The sequence below is a fragment of the Symsagittifera roscoffensis genome, chromosome 2 (assembly GCF_963678635.1).
Source record: "Symsagittifera roscoffensis chromosome 2, txSymRosc1.1, whole genome shotgun sequence".
In the NCBI taxonomy this organism is placed as follows: Eukaryota; Metazoa; Xenacoelomorpha; order Acoela; family Convolutidae; genus Symsagittifera; species Symsagittifera roscoffensis.
In genome coordinates this window covers 21,834,717-21,855,715 of record NC_087063.1, presented here as the reverse complement: position 1 = coordinate 21,855,715, position 20,999 = coordinate 21,834,717, and the positions used below count along the sequence as shown (strand labels likewise).

General features: G+C 38.2%; 3 protein-coding genes across 4 annotated transcripts in view; 2 read left to right on the top strand and 1 right to left on the bottom strand.

Annotated features, from left to right (window-relative positions):
- LOC134839045 (dipeptidyl peptidase 3-like) overlaps positions 1–20,999 on the top strand; it is a 239,635-nt gene that overhangs the window by 106,642 nt on the left and 111,994 nt on the right. The window contains exon 1 of one of the 2 annotated variants that reach the window (XM_063854444.1): positions 10,703–10,718. The exons of the other annotated variant lie outside the window; for it this stretch is intronic. The gene's annotated coding sequence lies outside the window, so the exon portion shown is untranslated. Of the gene's footprint in view, positions 1–10,702; positions 10,719–20,999 lie in introns of those variants that run through there. 2 annotated transcript variants of the gene reach the window in all.
- LOC134839044 (flap endonuclease GEN homolog 1-like) overlaps positions 1–20,999 on the bottom strand; it is an 81,891-nt gene that overhangs the window by 6,596 nt on the left and 54,296 nt on the right. The gene's annotated exons all lie outside the window — the stretch shown is intronic.
- The window catches only part of LOC134839047 (putative peptidyl-prolyl cis-trans isomerase dodo), a 126,470-nt gene continuing 116,173 nt past the window's right edge, over positions 10,703–20,999 (top strand). The window contains exon 1 of the mRNA XM_063854449.1: positions 10,703–10,715. The gene's annotated coding sequence lies outside the window, so the exon portion shown is untranslated. The remainder of the gene's footprint in view (positions 10,716–20,999) is intronic.

Below are 20,999 nucleotides of genomic sequence, written 5' to 3'. Positions count from 1 at the left end.
AGGCCACTAAGCCGATATACAATAGGCCGAACCATATTAAGCCGAAAAAAAATACAAAAAAGAGCAAAAATGAATATTTAAGAAATCCAGTTGGTAAAATTTCAAACATACAAACCTCGAAAACAACGGATAATTAAAATGTGAAAAAGTTATTATTTACGGGGGTTTGTAATATTCGATTGCAACATCCTTGCTGATCACAAGGGTAATAACACAAGCGAAAACCATTGAAGCAAGAAAAACAAACGATAAAAAAATGGATTATTAATTAAAATCAGAGCCAGTAAACTCACAAAATACATAGCAACTTTCAATTATTAATTCAAATTATTATAAAAAAAGAATGCTTTGAGGGCAATAGATTCCATGGCGTGGAAAGTACACGACCAAAAAAGCAGATAAACGATAGTCTGGTAATTCAAGACTTTCTAAAACAATCAATATCCAAGCATATCCAAAACAACGAAGTCCGGCCGGGACTCAGACTATAGACAGTATGAACCGAAGGCGCATGCTGTACGTCTAGCCTAAGTAAGACTAAGCAAAACGACATTGAGATTCCATACCAAAGCAAGACTTTGTAGGATTTGTTAAAGGTGAAAAGTCTAGTTTCCGATAACAAGAACAAATGCTCTCGCAAATGAATAAAATCATTATACAGAGGGAACCCAAAAAGCTAGCAAAAACATAAATCGAGGTATTATCTCAGTAGTTCTTTAGTAGTTGAAACCTAATTAAAGCAGGAAATCTAAACTCTCAATTCATTCGGCAAAACAATGACTGCTTGAAAGAAAGAGAAAGAATAAATTTATCGGATCACTCATAACATAAATTTAGCAATTCATCGTTATGAGTTATTTTTAAAATGAGACTCGGAGAGGATAGACAACGGGGCCATATGGCTCACAAACACCTACCCTAGCTATGTATCTTTCTTTCACTATCAGGAAAAAAAATATTTTAATGTTTTTAGAATTCGTAAAAAAAAATTCATAAATTCATCCATATCTCCTAGGCTACGAGCTTCTGGACGATCAAATATTGCCATTTTAAGATTCGGAGTCGTTTAAAGTGCATTCAAAAGCTACCTGGATGGAGCAACGCTTTTTTTCTGGAATTAAATCGCTGGAACTTGCGTATCGATATCTAAGGTGACATAAAAACTACCATTCAATCTTCCGAATCACGACTGAGAAACATTTGAAAACTTTTTCTTTTCAAGCTTCATTGCTCGTGTTTTCTTATGGAGCTATAGGTAGCGAGATTGTTCCACAGTTGGCAATGATATTTTTTCAATGCTTACTCCTTATTTGCTCAGATTTGTAGAACTCATTTTGCAATGAACCAAAAAAGATTTCTACAAATTTGAACTTTACGTACTTAAACAAATACGAAAGAAGATTTGAAAAAAGATAACTGTGCGCGGTGAACAACCATACTAGCTGCCGCTTTTTAGGAAAACACGTTAACACCAGACCAAGGAGGCTTAACAGTCAACCATTTTCCAGCATACTTTTACTTCAACACATTCTGAAGTAGTAGAAAGCAGACAACCAATGCGCTTCTTTTAAGCGGATAAAACACATGCATTTATGAGATACAATAGCGTAGAAACATAATCTGTTTAAATAGCGCAAACTTTTCCAACAAAGCTGCGCAATGACATGTATGGTTTCGTTGCCACATTTCAAAAGTTCGGATTACGCTTTCAGCACCATAGGTACAATGTTCAAATACCGCATAAATTAGCCCAGTAAATGAAAATTAACTTTCAAATATCCAGAACTTAACAAACGATCGCAGGTAAAAACATCCTACTACATATGCACTCAGGGAGTCCATATTTTACTGGGTTTATAAATATTTTTCGTTGAAAACTGTTAAATCGTTCGCCAAATTGGGTCTGAATAAAAAACCAACCCAATTATTAAGCATATATAATCCTTTATTTTCTTCGGAAGCCGGAACAAAATAATATTTTAACAGCTAACTTATATTAAGACCATTTATCCATGCAGGAAAACCTTAAACAAGCTATTCAGAGTTGTTACCTCACCCTCAGGCCACGAGCATGGATCATGGTGGACCTCGAGCCACCAAAGTTTCGACTTAGAAGTGGAAACCTATACCTACTCACCGCCACTTCTCTGTCAGAGATGAAACTGCTTCGCGCGCACAGCCCAAGCTTTCGAAACAAACCACTACAAAATGAGAAATAATTGAGTTAGTTAAATCGGTGTTTCAGGCCACATACGATACAAAAAACCTATGCAACCACAAAAATTGACCATACGGAACACCTACTCATTCTCAAACACACTTGCTTCACAAAGAGACACCTTGACAAAGGAACAAACTGATGAGTTCATCGAGCAAAACATGTACACGAGATTTGTTTCCAAATGTTAAATAAGATTTGAAACAGGTGCAAAGCAGCCGCAAATAAAAACAACACATGCTTCTTAAGAAAAATAGCTCTTAAACAAAATCTGTTGAAATGACACAGAAAAAAATGGCATGGACAGTGTGCAAGGAAACTTTCAGTCTTATCAAAAAAAGACTGGTAGACTCTTGCATCTTCGTTGAAAAATTCTGACAGCGAAAACAACTCCCCGATGAGACAACTAAGCCGACAAAATAAAGGCAGACAAACGAAAGTCCAACCATTCGACTTTTCCCGGAAAAAAACCAATTTAATACATGCTGAAAAAAAACAAGGTCCGGCAGAGACACGAAACCTAGAGCTTAGGGTACAAAGTCAACCGCGTTACCTCTAGGCCAAGTAGGAAAGAGCCTCGAATTTGCAAAGATTCACTAATACAGCAGCTTCACAAACTCTTACAGATATGTGAGAAAAATGTTCATGGGAAAAAGTCTAGTTCTCCATTACAAGACGCTTGCCCTCGACAGTGTAATAATGAACAATCGAATAACAGCTAGAATTCGTAAAAAAAAATCATAATTGCCATTTTAAGATCAAATATTGCCATTTTAAGATTCGAAGTCGTTTAAAGTGCATTCAAAAGCTGCCTGGATGGAGCAACGCTTTTTTTCTGGAAACAAATCGCTGGAACTTGCGTATAGTTATCTAAGGTGACATAAAAACTACCATTCAATCTTCCGAATCACGACTGAGAAACATTTGAAAACTTTTTCTTTTCAAGCTTCATTGCTCGTATTTTCTTATGGAGCTATAGGTAGCGAGATTGTTCCACAGTTGGCAATTATATTTTTTCAATGCTTACTCCTTATTTGCTCAGATTTGTAGAACTCATTTTGCAATGAACCAAAAAAGATTTCTACAAATTTGAACTTTACGTACTTAAACAAATACGAAAGAAGATTTGAAAAAAGATAACTGTGCGCGGTGAACAACCATACTAGCTGCCGGTTTTTAGGAAAACACGTTAACACCAGACGCAGGAGGCTTAACAGTCAACCATTTTCCCGCATACTTGTACTTCAACACATTCTGAAGTAGTAGAAAGCAGACAACCAATGCGCTTCTTTTAAGCGGATAAAACACATGCATTTATGAGATACAATAGCTTAGAAATATAATCTGTTTAAATAGCGCAAACTTTTCCAACAACGCTGCGCAATGACATGTATGGTTTCGTTGCCACATTTCAAAAGTTCGGATTACGCTTTCAGCACCATAGGTACAATGTTCAAATACCGCATAAATTAGCCCAGTAAATGAAAATTAACTTCCAAATATCCAGAACTTAAAAACGATCGCAGGTAAAAACATCCTTCTACATATGCACTCAGGGAGTCCATATTTTACTGGGTTTATAAATATTTTTCGTTGAAAACTGTTAAATCGGTCGCCAAATTGGGTCTGAATAAAAAACCAACCCAAGTACTAAGCATATATAATCCTTTATTTTCTTCGGAAGCCGGAACAAAAATATTTTAACAGCTAACTTATATTAAGACCATTTATCCATGCAGGAAAACCTTAAACAAGCTATTCAGAGTTGTTACCTCACCCTCAGGCCACGAGCATGGATCGTGGTGGACCTCGAGCCACCAAAGTTTCGACTTAGAAGTGGAAACCTATACCTACTCACCGCAACTTCTCTGTCAGAGATGAAACTGCTTCGCGCGCACAGCCCAAGATTTCGAAACAAACCACTACAAAATGAGAAATAACTCTGAGTTAGTTAAATCGGTGTTTCAGTCTACATACGATACAAAAAAAACCTATGTAACCACAAAAATTGACAATACGGAACACCTACTCATTCTCAAAAACACTTGCTTCACAAAGAAACACCTTGACAAAAGAACAAACTGATAAATTTCATCGAGCAAAACATGTACATGAGATTTGCTTCCAAAGGTTGTATTAGATTTGAAACAGGTGCAAAGCAGCCGCAAATAAAAACAACACATGCTTCTGAAGAAAAATAGCTCTTACACAAAATCTGTTGAAATGACACAGAAAAAAAATAGTATAGACAGTGTGCAAGGAAACTTTCAGTCTTATCAAAAAAAAAGACTGGTAAACACTTGCATCTTCGTTGAAAAATTCTGACAGCAAAAACAACTCCCCGATCTGGCAACTAAGCCGACAAATAAAGGCAGACAAACGAAAGTCCAACCATTCGACTTTTCCCGGAAAAAAATCAATTTAATACATGCTGAAAAAACAAGGTAACGGCAGAGACACGAACCCTAGAGCTTAGGGTACAGAGGCAACCGCGTTACCTCTAGGCCAAGTAGGAAAGAGCCTCGAATTTGCAAAGATTCACTAATACAGCAGCTTCACAAACTCTTACAGATATGTGAGAAAAAATGTTCATGGGAAAAAAGTCTAGTTCTCCATTACAAGACGCTTGCCCTCGACAGTGTAATAATGAACAATAGAATAAAAGCTACAAAAAAAATCAGAAAACTTTCTTGCATTTTGATAAGAGTAAAAAATAGCTTCAAAAAATTCATAGATATAATCTGGTCAAGCTGAAGAAAAAAGAATTTTGATTCTCTCACAAAAAAAACTTAAAAAATGAGCTCGAAAAGTTTTTCTTTAATTAAAAACATGCAAATTCGGCTAATGATTCTGTTGAACATGCTGAAAACGCGGACTCGTTTGAAAAAGCACCGAGAGAAACGTGGGGCAAGTTCTAAAAAAAGAAGAGATCTAGATTGAGTGCCCATATTTATCTCAGCATCGTCTCAATGCAGGGTTTAATCTTAGTCAATGACACCATATAAAAACAAAACAAATAACTCTTAAATTGAGGCTGCGTTACCCACTTTTGTCCAAAAATCATTAGCAGAAAATTCAACACAGAGGCAAAGCAGAGCTTCGCAACACTTGCGATGCAGAAAACACATTGCGCTACAACATACTGAATTAAAAAAAGACAGAAGTCAAAAATAATTCTGAAAATTATGTTGGAAAAAAATTAATTACTAACAATGGAAAACACTTACCGAGCGGCAACAAACTTAGATCGAAAATTGTTGAGCTGAAAACAAAACTGTTGTCATAAAATGTTCATTAAACTTAAAACTTTTTACGATCCATACAAACGGAAACACAATCCCAAATGGATATATTTTGCATTCAAACCTACGCAAAATAAGTTGACTAAGTCCAAAAAATGGCGTTTAAAAAAACGGAAATTCAACCGATAGAAACTAGGACGAAAAACAGGAAACCAAAAAAAATTGAATAATTTTTTTGAAAAGATATTTACAAACAGAAACAGGCTTGAAATAATTATTAGCTAACTGATAAAACTTTTATTTGAACTTTCAAGAATCTAAGGAAGTGAAGCTCCTCTAGAAGTTGTCCTCGGGAAAAAAGTCTTGGAACCGATTAAAATAACCCTGCTTATCGCAAAGGTAAATTGATACTAGATAGCTTGCCAATTAAAGTTTAAAGACTTTCACTTTCAAAAAAGTTAATTCGAAGTATTTTGCTCAACTTTATTGAACTTTTGTCATTCAAAGTCGTTTGTTTTTCAGCTCTATCAATTACTTTTTAAAATCAAATATTTTCATTCGTTCCCTGAACTGAACTTTGCTCCATGAACTTAAAACTCAACATATAAGCGAGGCTTTGCACCAATTGCGATACAACGCAAAAATAACATGGCAAACAAGCCAACACAAAATCAGACGGAAGACAACTTATTAGAACAATTTTTGAAATTTAAAAAATAGGTTTATCAAATATTTCTGTGCTGATGTCTTGCACAAATTTTAACTTGACAAAAACAAGTCACAAAGCCGCCTGATTGATAAAAAACCCCAGAGAACAAAACGTATGCTGCGCTTACAAAGCCGACAATCTTGGGTAGAAAACAAGCTATTTTTATAGGAAGTTAAAAACTCGCAAAACATAGCCAAAAGACAGTTGGAAAACGGTCATTGAATATAAGTACAGAAAAAATGACTGGTTTTTTAATGTAAGCTTTCGAACTTCTAGGAAAAACTAGATGCCCTGAAAGCTCTTTCAATTTCTAGAACAATTCATGCTATGCACTTTTTTTGTTGAAATTAGGCCAATTGAAAAAACTGGATCATAAGGGAAAAATTAGTATTTCGTCGGATTAAATCTGAAAACTAAACTTTCAATGGAATTGAACGGAACTTAAAAAAATCAAAAAAACAAACCCCGAAAAATTAAAGTCTAGCTTGAACAAAAAAATCATTTCGACCCATATAGGAGTCTGAACTACGTTCATTGACTCTTAAAAACTTTAATCCTGTTTATAACCAGCGAGATCTGGCGTTTAAACATTGTTGTAGGTTCAAGTAATTAATATCCTTTCAAAGGATGTATTAACCTATTGTGAAATAAATTCTTTCTTTCGATCTTATTTATGGGGTATTTTTTGTCTCATGTGTTCTAAATTTGTAAAGGGGAATTTCATGATTCGGAATCTTGCCTCTACCTTATATTTCAATAGCTTTATATTGCCTTAAAAATTAAGATTATAAGAGACCAATCACGTACTTACATGAAAACTGTCAGCTGCTACTTCAAAAAAAAAAATCCATAAGTAAACAGAAAAAATACAAATTTTTTTGAAAAAAAATCGAATTTCCATTTAAAAAATACATGGAAATTTCAGAGGAACAAAACAAAAAACTAAAATTTGCACGAAAAAAATTAACGCGAGTAAACAGAAAAAAATCTCAGTGGAAAACTACAATTGGATTCAGTAGAAAAATACAGTAAGAAATTAACACAGTTGGAAAAGAGCCGATGAAGGCAAGTATACAGAAAAACGAGCTTCCAAGCAAAAATAGATGCCCTTAGAGCTCTTTGAAATTCTAGATCAATTAATGCTTGACACTTTTTGATAAAACCAACCCAATTTAGAAACCTGATAATTGAATTGATCGTGACATTTACACTTTCGCTATTCGATAAGGGAGTTTGCCTTTCTTTTAAGAAAAGAAATGAACTGAACTTAAAAGAAACCAAAAGTCAAACTGCAAAAAAGTAAATTTAAGACTGAACAAATTTTTAGACTTTTCCCGAAAAAAAAACGAACATATATAAGAGTCCTGCATAGGAGTCTGAGCTACGTTCATCGACTTTTAAGCGTTTCAATTCCCTCTCATTCACATAAATTGGTTTTGCTCATCAAACGACGTAATATGGAGAAACTCAGCGGATATATAAGAACCCGAGAGCTTTTAAGCCGACTAAACAGAAAACCCAAAAAAGTGAAATCAAAAGAGTTGCTAAATGTACAACAAAACATTTTAAAAATATTCGAATATAATATGTATTTAAAATCCACAAGCTAAAATTAGATCTTTAGGTTGAAAAAAAATACAAAATTTAGATAATGATTCAGTGATACTGTTAGTCTTGTTGTTTATCTGGAAAAGTCTATGATCCAATTTCAAATAGCGTGCTTATCGCATGCGTAATCAGCCAAAGAAGTTTTGATATATGCAATACCGTTTTGCAGTTTTTGTAGTACATATTGAACAGCTAAACATTGCATCGAGAACTTTTGTGATAGAAATCGAGACATGCTGTATCGAGATGTGAACAAACTCCGAGATGCAAAATAAGCTGTTGCTTATCTGGTATAAAATACACGTGAAAAACACGAAAAGACTCACAAAAATTTAACTTTCTATTTCGTTTATTTGATGATCAGCTAAAGCACGGAAACATATTGCATTCTAGCGTTTTACTTATCATACTAAGCACGGAAACATAATTAACACATGTGCTTTATCGTGAAAAAAATGCTAGGCGGTTGCTGTGCAAGTAGCACAGAATGCTCCGACCAAATTCATAAAAAGAACTACAAAAGTGTTTTATCGGGTCTTTTTTTCTGCATGATGTGACGAGCGAACTATACGAACACTTAGAACGTTAGTGAACAACGACTTATCGACATCTAAGACAATTCGTAGGAAGTCAACTTTTATCTAAATAAAACTCATTGGTTGTGCTTTGGATTTATTTCCTCGCTCGGCAGTTACGTTAGGTAAGAGATGAAGGCTATTTTTATATTAATTTGCTATTAACTAATTTATCAAGTTTTTAAACCATCTTCCTTCAGAAAATTTCATTTTTCATGTCACTTTTCATTTTTTTGTAACTTTTTTTTGTAAAAAAATGGATGTGGTCGGCTCTTTTGTGCTACTTGCCCAGCAATCAGCTATGCTTGTCGCAATAAGTAATTCGGGTTTCTGTATACAGTTTCACTGTGGCCAAAAAAAATCGAGGACTGCAATTCATCACTATTCATGTTTCGGTACTCTCTCTGTAATTTTCTATTCGAACCTGGACTCATTAAATATAGTCAAATAAGAACTTAAAAAATTAAATTACAAGAATTCTGAAATGCAAACAAACTAACACACAAAAGCAGTAGATGGAAATATTTTGCTGCTGCATAACTCACTTCAGGTCATAAATGAAAGCAAAAGTCGTGTTGAGTTCAAAATGACAACATACAACAGTTTCATTGTATGTAGTGGGTTGTTATAGAATTGTAAAACCGCTCATTAATATGCTATTTGGAGATTTAAAACATAATTAAACTGAACTAGCAAAAAGAGGAAGGAGATCTGAATCAACCAGTCAATCTCACAAAAAGCGCTCTGCCGATTGCACGTGATCTCACATCTTGATCAGTTTGTCATTTTGATCTCCTTTGCTTTTATAGTGAGCCAATAGCTTCTTTTTAAATTCGACTTGGTTGCTCCAAAGACCTGCTGCTTCTTCGTTTAATGGACTGTCGTTGTTAGGATCGTTTAGAAGACTTTGAAGAGAAAGGAGAACAGCTCTTATGTCATACGATGCAGTCCATTTTTCCTTCAAGATATCCAAACAAATGTTTCCTTGGGTGTCGACATTTGGGTGGTAACAAGGTGTAGTAAATTTGACACAAGGAGCTTTGTGCGGATAATCTGTCGGAAATTTAATGTCCAAATTAAACTCGAGTCCTTCGAATGCAGTACCCTATAAAAATGGAGTAAATTTGAATTTAAACTCACTTAGCTAATTCCGTCAAAAAAAAACAGAAAAGATTTGAAGTTTTAAAAAATATATTTTCAACATTTAGATTATGCAAGGATTTTTTAAACCAATTGATGCGACGCCAATAATGCCACTAGAAACGCCGTTGAAATGGGTCCTAAAACGCACGTTGTTCAGATCAAAACTAAATCTTTTGCCACACTATAAACACAAGTCAATTCTAGGCATTGAAAACTGAACTGAATTGAAATGTTTAACTTATCTAACTCAATATGTTGGAAAAAATTAAACGTTTTCCATGGGCATTGAAAATACCGACAGCCAATTATAGAATTAAGCATCGTACCAGACACATAATTCTTGCTAGTCATTGATCAAAGGCTTCTCTACAAAAATCGTTTTTTCACCTCACTTCTAAAAATTGGAACTCACTGACAGCAAAAATAGGGAAATTTGACAGCACCACTGCAACGTTCAAAAAAAATTGAGAAAGTTCTACATTAGTGAACTGAAATCTAATCCAGTATCTAGTATCTACTCATACAAACACATGGAATGAGTTCCGTTTACAAACACAGATTTGTATATTTTACATTTTACTGATTAACTTTACCGTTAACTTCTTTTAAATCTTCATGTGAAATGTTCTGCGATACCTTTGTCTAAAGGTCTTAAGATGGTATTCTGAATGGTATATCTCTCAAAGAAGATTTCATGATGTGCTCAAACACATGGATTGAGTTCAGGGGCGGATTTAGGGGGGGGGGGGCGCGGACGCGCCTCCTTCAGGGATTCGAAACCCTGCCAACCCAAAGGGTCCCCCCTTTAGTACTTTTTAAGAAATCCATTTTTGGCCGACCGACCCTCAAATTTTTCTTAAGGCGCCAATATATACTAATTTTGAGGGGGGGCGCGCGCCAAAAAAAAACGCGTTTTTTTGTCAAAATTTTCCAAAAAGTGCCCACAAACGGCTTTTTTGACAGGGTCTTTTTACCCCCCCCCCTCGAGAAAATCCTAGATCCGCCCCTGATTGAGTTCCGTTTACCAACACAGATTTGTTGTATACTTTACATATTACTGATTAATTTTACGTATAAAATTTAGATTAAAATATTTTAAATTTATGTACATGTTACTTTTCTTGTGCTCTGAATACTTAGTTGATAATTTTATTTCAGTAGTAATTAAATAGTATTTCAGTAGAAACTAAGTAGTATTTCAGTTGACACTTATTAAATAGTTTCCTGTGAAACCTTCTGCCATATCGGTACGGTCAAGATGTCCCTTGTCTATAGGTCTTAGAAGCCGACTCTGAATGGTGCATCTCTCAAAGAAGATTACATGATCTGTTCAAATCATCTTCATCAGATAATCTCATTAAATCGGACTCGCAAGAGAAGAGAGGCAAGCGTTTCCGAGCTTCAAAATCTTGTCTATACTAGGAGCACGAATCAACAATGAAAGTAACTTTTTACCGGAGAAAGCCAGGTACAAAATCATTGTTCTGCTTCTTGCAACACCTTTGATGGTAAAGTTCCCTCAACCGTATCCGAAGAAGATATCGCCGATGATTTCGCAATATAGCCGAAGAGCTGTGAAATCTGGCGAAGAAGGTACTCATTGTAGAGATCGCTGGCCACAGTGAGCACAGCGACCGGTCTTCAAAGGTCAATAGTATTCTGCAGAAAAAAAGACAAGTGCTTGAAAATACCGAGGTTTGTGTATAAAAATCTTCTAGCACATATCGTTTAAGATCAGACGAGATCCATCTCAACAAGGAAGGCCTAGTTCCTGTAATAAATACCCTAGAAGAAAAACCCTTCAGGATAAATACTCCAGACTCGTACAATAATGAAGGCCATCCTGTGAAATACGCGTGTCGCTTAAAAATTTGTCGTTGCTCAAATTAATCTCCAATGAGAAATCGTAAGCCGCAGCTCTCCTTTTCAGAAACCATTCAGGTTTGCCAATTTCTTTGGTTGGATTTTGCCATCCTTTTGAGGTGAGCAAAACCTAATTGAAATCGCATACCGCAAGTCTACTTTTCAGGAACAGGAACCAACTGGTCAGCGTGTTTGTGGACTTCCCTCAGAGCTAGTTCTCCCTCCCAAATAACTGAGTTTAAAATGAGTGAAACCAGAACACGACTGGGATTAAGAGACGTTGCACGACTACTATCCATCTCTAGATCAGACTCTTCGACTTTATACTTGTTAGCAACAACAGAGCAAAAAATGACACGTTACTGCTTGACTATTCAACAGCTCCTATTTCTGGCCAAAACTCTAATTGACCAATTCTTAAAAATTGGGAATACCCGCACTACTCCTCAACTAAAGCGTTTCCCTCCTTGAACAACACCTGATACCTCAGAATCTGAATGTTAAAATTTCCTCGAGTTTCAACAGAATGAGTAAATAAAAATTTATATTCAAAAAATATTCAAAATTTAAATCAAAAAATATTCAAAAATAAACAAAAATCGATTAAAAACGCTTTCATTTCTAACCAGGACAACGCTTAACACTATGGAAAACTTAGAAACATGTGAAAAGTTTATCAAAGAACAACTAATACCTAACCTAGCCGGTAAAGACACAATAAACCCCCAGTTCCGTGAGATATCTTCCTTACCCCTTAAAATGGGCAGCCTTAACATCAATATGACATCCGACCATGAAAGCTATCTAGAAGGTTCTAGGGAAACATCACTAGTACTCGAATCTCAAGATCCTGTTACAGCAATAACACAGCAAGAAAAAATTTGTAAACTGACAGAACAAACCGAAAGAAAACAAACCTCATCAACTCTTTAAAAGAAACTGATAAATATGCAATCGACCTGGCCTCTAAAAAGGGAGCCTTTAACTGGCTCAAGGCTTTACCACTAAGCAGATACAACTTCAATCTGAAAAATTCAGAATTCAGAGATGATATTTACTTCAGATACGGATGTGAACCGACCAAAACCCAACTCACGTGTGCATGTGGTGCAGTTTTTACCTTGAACATGCCCTACACTGTGCAAAGGGCGGTTACACACGCATAAGACACAATGAAATTAGACATATTCGCCAACCTCATGAACAAGGTTTCCCATGACGTCGAGATTGAGCCGAAACTACACCCGTTTCAAGGCAAAAGCTTTGTCAAAATTTCAACTACAACCGAAGATAAGGCACGACTTGACATATTAAAGCAAACGGACTCTGGGGTTCACGATTTAGCCGCGCTTTCTTTGATGTGAACATTTTCAACCCCCATTCCAAAACATCGCGAAAACTGCATAAAGACGGATACAAATATCACGAAACGCTGAAGTAGCTTCTGCCCACTGATTTTCGGATGCACTGGAGGCGCTGCTCCAACAGCCACGAGGACGATGCAGCGATTAGCCGAAAAATTAAGTGAAGAAAGACAAGAAAGCTACCCAGAATCGATAAACTAAAATCCCGAGGAGCTCTACATTGTATAAGGGGGTGCAGATCGCTTCGCAAAGTTCAGTTTATCGACAACTCTAGAAGCGCTATTGTAGAGGAAGGACGGCTAAGATAAATTAACATTACGACGATGCATTTACTGCATATATATGACTTCGTTGATAAAATGATACAGTTTGCTGATATAAATGCATTTTTATAACGCTGGTAAGACTCATGGTCAAACCCTAGGCGCCAGAACTCAGACACCACAAGGAAAATATAAACCACTGGAAACCGGTTTTTAGGATCTTTTCAGAAAATAAATTTGGTTATAACTTCATTGAAACCCTCAATAGAACTCTGATCAGCTTAATAGAAAGCAACGAAAATACCTTCGCAATGCACGCAGCGATGACCTTTTCATACTTACTACTGTGCAAAACAAAGTCAGAAAACGATGGATCTTCATCTAAAACAATAGCATGGCGACTTAGGCAATGGCAAGACGTAGAGCTGGATGACCTATATAACGATGGGAAAGCGCTTTAAATGCGCTTGACAAAAGGAAGTAGACAAAAAACTGAAACTGAAGCACAACAATTCAACTAACTAATGATTACTGGAAAAGTATCAAGCGCAATAGCAAAACTAACGGAAACATCCAAAAACATTCTTTCGCTCGACGAGATCGTCACAGGTACGACAGTATAAAATATTGAGAAGCAGCCACCATCTGAACCAATTGATGATAACTACATTGCAACAGTCTCAAATTAAACAATTCCTTTCCATCCATCGGTATTTGATCAGATAAACGGTCAACAGATCAAGAAAGCAGCCGTGAGAACGCATGGATCTCGTGGAACATTAGCCTTGATTCAAATGAATGGAGGCCTATTTTAACACACAATCAGAAGAGATTTCAAAAACAATAGCTAAAATTGCCAAAAAAACTGGCTACCGAAGAACTAAATCCAGAACTAACGGAACTTAATATAACACATGTAGATTAATTACCTTAGTTAAGAACCCAGGAGTAAGACCTCCAGACATAGAAGAAGTTATGCATAAGATAATAGCTTTCTTTGATGTGAAAATTTTCAACCCCCATTCCAAAACATCGCGAAAACTGCATTAAGACGCATACAAATATCAAGAAACGCTGAAGTAGCTTCTGCCGACTGATTTTCGGATGCACTGGAGGCGCTGCTCCAACAGCCACGAGGACGATGCAGCGATTAGCCGAAAAATTAAGTGAAGAAAGACACCCAGAATCGATAAACTAAAACCCCGATGAGCTCTATACATTGTATAAGGGGGTGCAGATCGCTGCGCAAAGTCCAGTTTATCGACAACTCTAGAAGCGCTATTGTAGAGGAAGGACGGCTAAGATAAATTAACATTACGATGATGCATTTAATGCATATATATGACTTCATTGATAAAATGATACAGTTTGCTGATATAAATGCATTTTTCTAACGCTGGTATGGCCCTATCCAGCTTGTGTACTTACCGTAACTAAACGGAATGGCCCCTTTTGTAATTTAGTTTTTTTAAAGAAAAATAGGTGATGTGGCAACTAAGCAGACAAAATTTCAATAGTCCCAAGCGGATGATCATTAGTCCGACAAATCAATTTTTACCGAAAAAACTTTTCAATGCATAAAGATTGATAAAAAACAAGGTCCAGCCGGGATTCATTCGAAGGAACGTAGAAATTGTTAAGATTATTGAAAAAGTAGAAACTTTGTAAGAAAAACTTTTTACGAGAAAAATCTGGTTCCCCATTACAAAACACTTGCTTTCTCCAGTGTTATTACACTATTACACATTAGTGTATTGACGCAACGTTTATTATACAGTAGCTGAAGTGTGTTCTTTCTTCTGCTTCAAAACAATTAAATTAATTAACAGTGATGAAAAAAAATCAAACCTTTGGTCCAACAATGACAGCTTTCCAGTATAAAATATCAGCCTCGCTAGCAGGAAATGCAGACAATTCAGGTTGAGCACAAGGATCTGCAGTCGACGAAGAAGGAGGGTTCATAACTAATTCCATGAGTTCCTTCTTCAATCTAGAGGTCGTCGCGCTCAAAACTGATTGATTACTAGTTGAAGTCATGACAATTCAGAATTCTGAAATCAAGATGTTCAATTTTTTGAGCACATCAAAGAAAAACTAAGGAAGGCATTACAACTGTTCCGACCACTCGTACAGTGTGAGGGGACTTTGGATTCGAGACGTTTTCTAGCTAAATTTTAACTATCTCAAGAAAAGCTCGTAGGGTGTCAAGTGAAGACTTTGTTATGATGAATCAGAACACAATTATAAACTTGTTTCTCGATTGGAAAATAATTTGCCATCTATGGAAAATCAAACATAAACAACTACAGGCATACACAAAGATCAAGTACGTGAATATAACAATTAATGAGAACAAAAAACTACACTTTCAAGCAAGATTCAGCAGTCATTATATCGAGAATTGTGTAACAGTCGCCTACTTAAGTCACATATGAGGTTAAAGAAAAATAGGCCCTATAACCATTGGCTCAAGAGTCAGGGACACTATCTCTTGTGTTTTTCTACCTCGAACGGTCGGAGCCATTTCGGTTCACTTGCGACATGAGACTAAAACCCTCGTTACAGCTTAAAGGCCACTACCAAAATACCCCCCACGCTAGAAAATAATAACATCCCCATACTTAGGTCTCAGAATACCCAAAATACGCGAACGCCGTTAAAAACAGGGTCGGAACAGTCCGTATAATTACTTTTTATTAGACAGTGGAACTTTGATCCTTTTCAGATGGATCAAATAAAAACTCTCTTTACCTCAACATATGTAACAGTCGCCTACTTCGGTCACATATGAGGCTTAAGAAAAATAGGCCCTTTAACCATTGGCTCAAGAGTCAGGGACACTATCTCTTGTGTTTTTCTACCTCAAAACGGTCGGAGCCAATTCGGTTCACTTGCGACATGAGACTAGAACCCGTTACAGCTTAAAGGCCACTACCAAAATACCCCCTACTCTATAAAATAAGAACGTCCCCATTTTTAGGTCTCAAAATACCCAAAATACACAAACGCCGTTAAAAACAGGGTCGGAACAATCCGTTAAGTTACTTTTGATTGGACAGTGGAACTTTGATCCATTTCAGATGGATCAACCTAAAACTCGCCTTATCTCAACATACTTATCACAAAATACACTCGGAAAAATTAAATTAGGTACTCACATCGCAGCACACTTGAGAATCAGAGTATTTAAGCTAATTAATAACTCTAGCATAAATAAGATTGAATCTAACTCGAGAAGCTTGCTATCAATCAGTTCCAATCAAAGGAAATGAGTTTTAACTTGAGAATACAGTTTTGGGTCTGAACCATTGGGAGACTTCAGTTGTCTACGTTTCCACCGAAGGTTCACTCTGGTTCAGCAGAATTTCGATGTTCTTTCGTAATCACTCTGTCTCCTATATCAAGATAGGACAGCTCTACTCTCGTGTTTTTCTACTAGAATCTCGGAAATTGCGAATAGCAATTTCCCGCTGTTTTTCTGTCATTTTCCCGCTTTTTCAATTCGGTCGTTCTGATCTCATTTCTCATGTTTTCAGTTGTCGCGAGAAAGTTGAGCATGACAGGCTCAATTCGAATTTTTGAAAAATTAAACTTCATCCCAAAACTACGTATTTCGTATTCCTCAAGGTCAAACTTCCAGATATGACCGACTGGCACATACTCCCCGGACTCAAGATCGATGTCCTCATCGCGTGCAGTTGTCTGTCAGTGAATCCCCAGAAAACCGAGTGTTGCTCAAGGTACAGTGCCAGTGGTCATTTACAGAAGTTTGCAGCAGACTTAAGTTTATATACTGTGCCAGTCGGTCATATTTGGAAGTTTGACCTTGAGAGAAGCAAAAAACACTTAATTTTGGAGTGAAATTTAATTTTTCAAAATTTCGAATGGAACCCGTCATGCACGATTTTCTCGCGATAACTGAAAATCAGAAAAGAGAAGTCAGAACAATCGAGTGACAATCGCGGGAAAGTTGCTAGAAAAATCAGTGGGAAATTGCTATTCGCAACTTCAGTAGCGATAATAATCTAGAGTAGAGCTGTCCCATCTAAAACAGAGACGAGCGCATCCCCACGAACTGGATTGTTGTGATTGGAGTATTATTCTAAACTGGACTAGAGTGAACCTTCGGTGGAAAGGTGGACAGCTAGAGTGTCCCAATGGTTCACGAAAATTGACATTCTAGAGTACAAACTTGTTCTTGTTATTGAAACTGACAAACATTAAACTCATTTTAGTTACTTTATTGATTCTTGAGTTGCACACCGACTTATTTACTTCCTGATTCTTGAGCGTGCTACAATGTGAGTACTAATTCAAATTTCTAGAGTGTGTTTTACAATTGTTATGTTGAGGTAGGGCGAGTTTTAGGTTGATCCATCTGAAATGGATCAAAGTTCCACTGTCTAATAAAAAGTAACTTAACGGATTGTTCCAACCCGGTTTTTAACGGCGTTCATGTATTTTGGGTATCTAGAGACCTGAGTATGGGGACGTTATTAATTCTAGAGTGGGGGGGATATTTCAGTAGTAGCCTTTAAGCTGTAACGGGTCGTGGTCTCGTGTCACAAGCGAACCGAATTGGCTCCGACTGATTTGAGGTGGAAAAACAGAAGAGATAGTGTCCCTGACTCTTGAGCCAATAGTTATAGGTCCTATTTTTCTTAAGCCTCATGTGTGACTGCAGTAGACGAATGTTACATACACACCAAAATTCACAACCATGTAAAATTTTCACACTATCGCTGAACAGCAATCAAAACCTGCACACACCTGCACCATTGAATTTTCGCTTTATAGGCTAGTCATTTAAGATTTCTTTTGTCCTATTCAATCAGTAAATTGTCATGCAGCATTTTGATTTATATAATAGATATAACATATTAATAACAATATCTCATTTGTTAAAATTTCTTTTTTGTGAACCCAGATTTCATCCAAGTTCACCCTCGAGCCCCTTTCCTTCCCTCTCAAGACTCAAGACTCTAGAATTTCCTATTGAGCCACCTGCTCATCTCGTGTTCTTCGCCTTCGAGGTACCAGACCCAGACGTATTTGACACCGCAATCTGTTTCAACAGTGCCTCTTCATCATCGGAGCTAATCACGATCTCTTCCCAGGCTTTCACTTGTTCATAGGACCGCATCCATTCCCTTTGCTCCTGCAATCTCTTTGCTTGGTTGGACAAAATCCTCACCCTCAACTCTCGGTTCAAACAGAAGGAATTGTGCAGACTCAGGCTCACATACTTCGCCAAGTCTTCCTCCATTATCGACTCTCTCGCCTTAGTATTGTTTCTTGACACCCTACCGACTCTTTTCCAACCCGTCGTGATCGCATTTCGATGGGTCAGCAGAGGTTTCTTGAAAGCTTCCGGTCCTATCTCGGCCAGGAACTGTCGATATTCTTTTTGATATTTCTTCATGTGATCCTTCGTTACCATGTACAACCAAGATGTCAACGTCGCTCGAAACCAAGGAAAGAACATTATGCGGCTCCATACGTGCCTGAACTCCATAGGTATGGCAAATACTTTGCATGCAGTCGCAAACAACTCGAGTCTCCTAATTTAGTCTATAGCGTGTATCGATTCTGCCGTAGGTGCCTTCGACTCCCTGTACTTCGCTACATTTTCTTCGATCCATCGTAATGCCAACATCGTGCTCACCACCAAGATGGTCACCTTCTGCTGATGATCGGGCAATCCTATCGACCGAATTTCTTCCACATCCCATACCAAGCAGTGGTTTGCGTGATCTGGATACCACACCGTTTGTGCCAGACAGTGGCATGGACATTCCCCATGTGTGAGGTCAATACTCCTAAGGCTTGGCTCTCCCGAAGCTTCTAGGAGAGGTTCAAGTTCCATCATCTTCTCGTGTATCGTATCGTTCCCCTCCATGCTTGGAGCACCACCCATCGGTTTCCCGATCACGTTTTGTCTCTCGTGGTCGCTTGTGTTTTCATTTTCCAAACCCAAAAGTTCTTCCCCCCAGATTTCACTCAAGTCATCCCTCTGCTCTCTCGGCACTGTTCCTCGGATTTTTCTCAACAACCGGTGTGAGTGATGCGACATCCGAGCCAATCTTACACACTTGGGCACTGAGAAGGCCTTGTCTAATAATACCCTTTGGCTGGATACCTCCACCATCGCCATGTGCAATGGGTAGTGGTTGCCGCATAGGTTGGCCATCACTGACCCCACTAGGGTATTCGCATTTCATTTAGAGGCAGACCATAGGCTTCGCTCATAGGAAATCCCATTTCCGCCTCAAGTCCGACCTTCCAGCTTTTGATGTGTTTCTGGGTTACCTGCAACACCCCGGGCCATGACTCCACGCTCAACGCGGTCACCAAATGGTGTTTAGACTCTAGCCTCTCCAGTGACTGCAGACTGCACATCCTTGAGAAGAATCCCAGAGCTGTTGCTATATTCACAGTGGTACTCGCGTAAAACTCAGCCACTATCTGTACTTCACTATTCTCCCTTTCTGTGATATCTTCAAACCAAGTGACTAGATCTTCTTTTTGGAAGGATTGTATCCTAACGCATGACCGTCCATTACAGGTGTGCTCGCCACTCCCACACGTCGAGTCAAGACATCTACACGGCTCCATCTTCTTTGCCGACCCTAGTTTACTCGTCGCTTCGCCTGACTCCTTCACCTGAGGCAAGATCAGCTTGTGCACTATACTCAATGTTGCCAGATCTTCGTCCTCCGCCGGTGCTAACCTCACTCGTTCCGTGACTTCCTCGATCAGGCTCGCGTGGGGATGTGGACACCAGGAGGGCCTTAGCAATTTCCCTACCACTCCCAGATTCGTGACTAACATGCCGTTCCCGTTACCCATCTTCAGCTCGACTCTTTTACTTGAGCGCGGCACGCTTATCACCTCTGGTGTTTTCTCGAGAATCAAGCCCAAGCTCGGTCTCTCTCTCTCTACTGTGTCTATTTCCACTTTCTTCTCTGTCCAAAACTTTAGTAGCTCCGCTACCTCGTAGTTCCTGTGAGCGCCTCCGGCTTCCGAGTCCAAGAAAGGGTTGTACGCCATCCCCATTACTCCAGACACGTACTGATATTCTCCCTTCTTATTGGGTTTCAAGTACTCTCCTGAAGAGGCCAAGTTACGGTGTACGTCCTGTCCCTCCTCAAACTTCTTGTTGTAGAATCTCCGTATCTCGTCTAATTTTCTGTGGCTCTCTAGAGACTGCCTGGAACCATCCTCCTTTTCTATCCCAGCACTCTGGTATACATTCAAGATGACTGCTGAGATTCTCCTTTCCACTGTCTTACTTCCGATTGCTCTTTGTTGATATGCTAGGATGGTACTGTCGGTCATCACTGACATTATCCACCTCAAGAAAGACGTAGCGTCTTTCCTCCTTGCCAGGCTCAAATCTGAATTATCCCTAGCCATGTGTTGCATCAATGTCTGATATATTTCTGGATTTTTTCCACCCAATTTCAACTTGTCATGCGAGGTCAGCGTTTCTAATTCTATTCCCACCAGGCTCCACGCGAACATCAGTTGTCCCGCTGTTCTAACGAAGGGATTCGCCATCAACGGCGACGCCGATGAGGATGTCCTCATCGCTTCTTCAAAATGATCCCTTAACAAGTTCTGCCAAGTTCTCTTCAGTTGGCTCCCCATTTCGAATTTGTTAATCTCAGCCTTCTGCTGGGTAGCCCAGTTGCATCGCTTGCGTGACACTCCACTGTCGAGTTTCTTTAGGCAGTCTTCCAGTTCCTTCAATGGCTCCAGGGCCACCCACCACGGCCGGGAGGTGTTCCTCGTTTTATTCTTCTCAAGAGGATCACTAGTTACTTGCTTCCCCGTAGCCTGGTGTTCATTTGAGACCCACTCCTTGCCAACATCCACTTCCCACGTCTGCCTGCTCGTCGAACCTCTTTTCATATTTTTCCTCTGGGGCCTGAAGTCTTCTTCCGTTGTCGAGTTGGTGGAAACCTCCATCTCTTTTTCTACCTCGAGCAATTTCCTTGGTTCGAAGCTACCC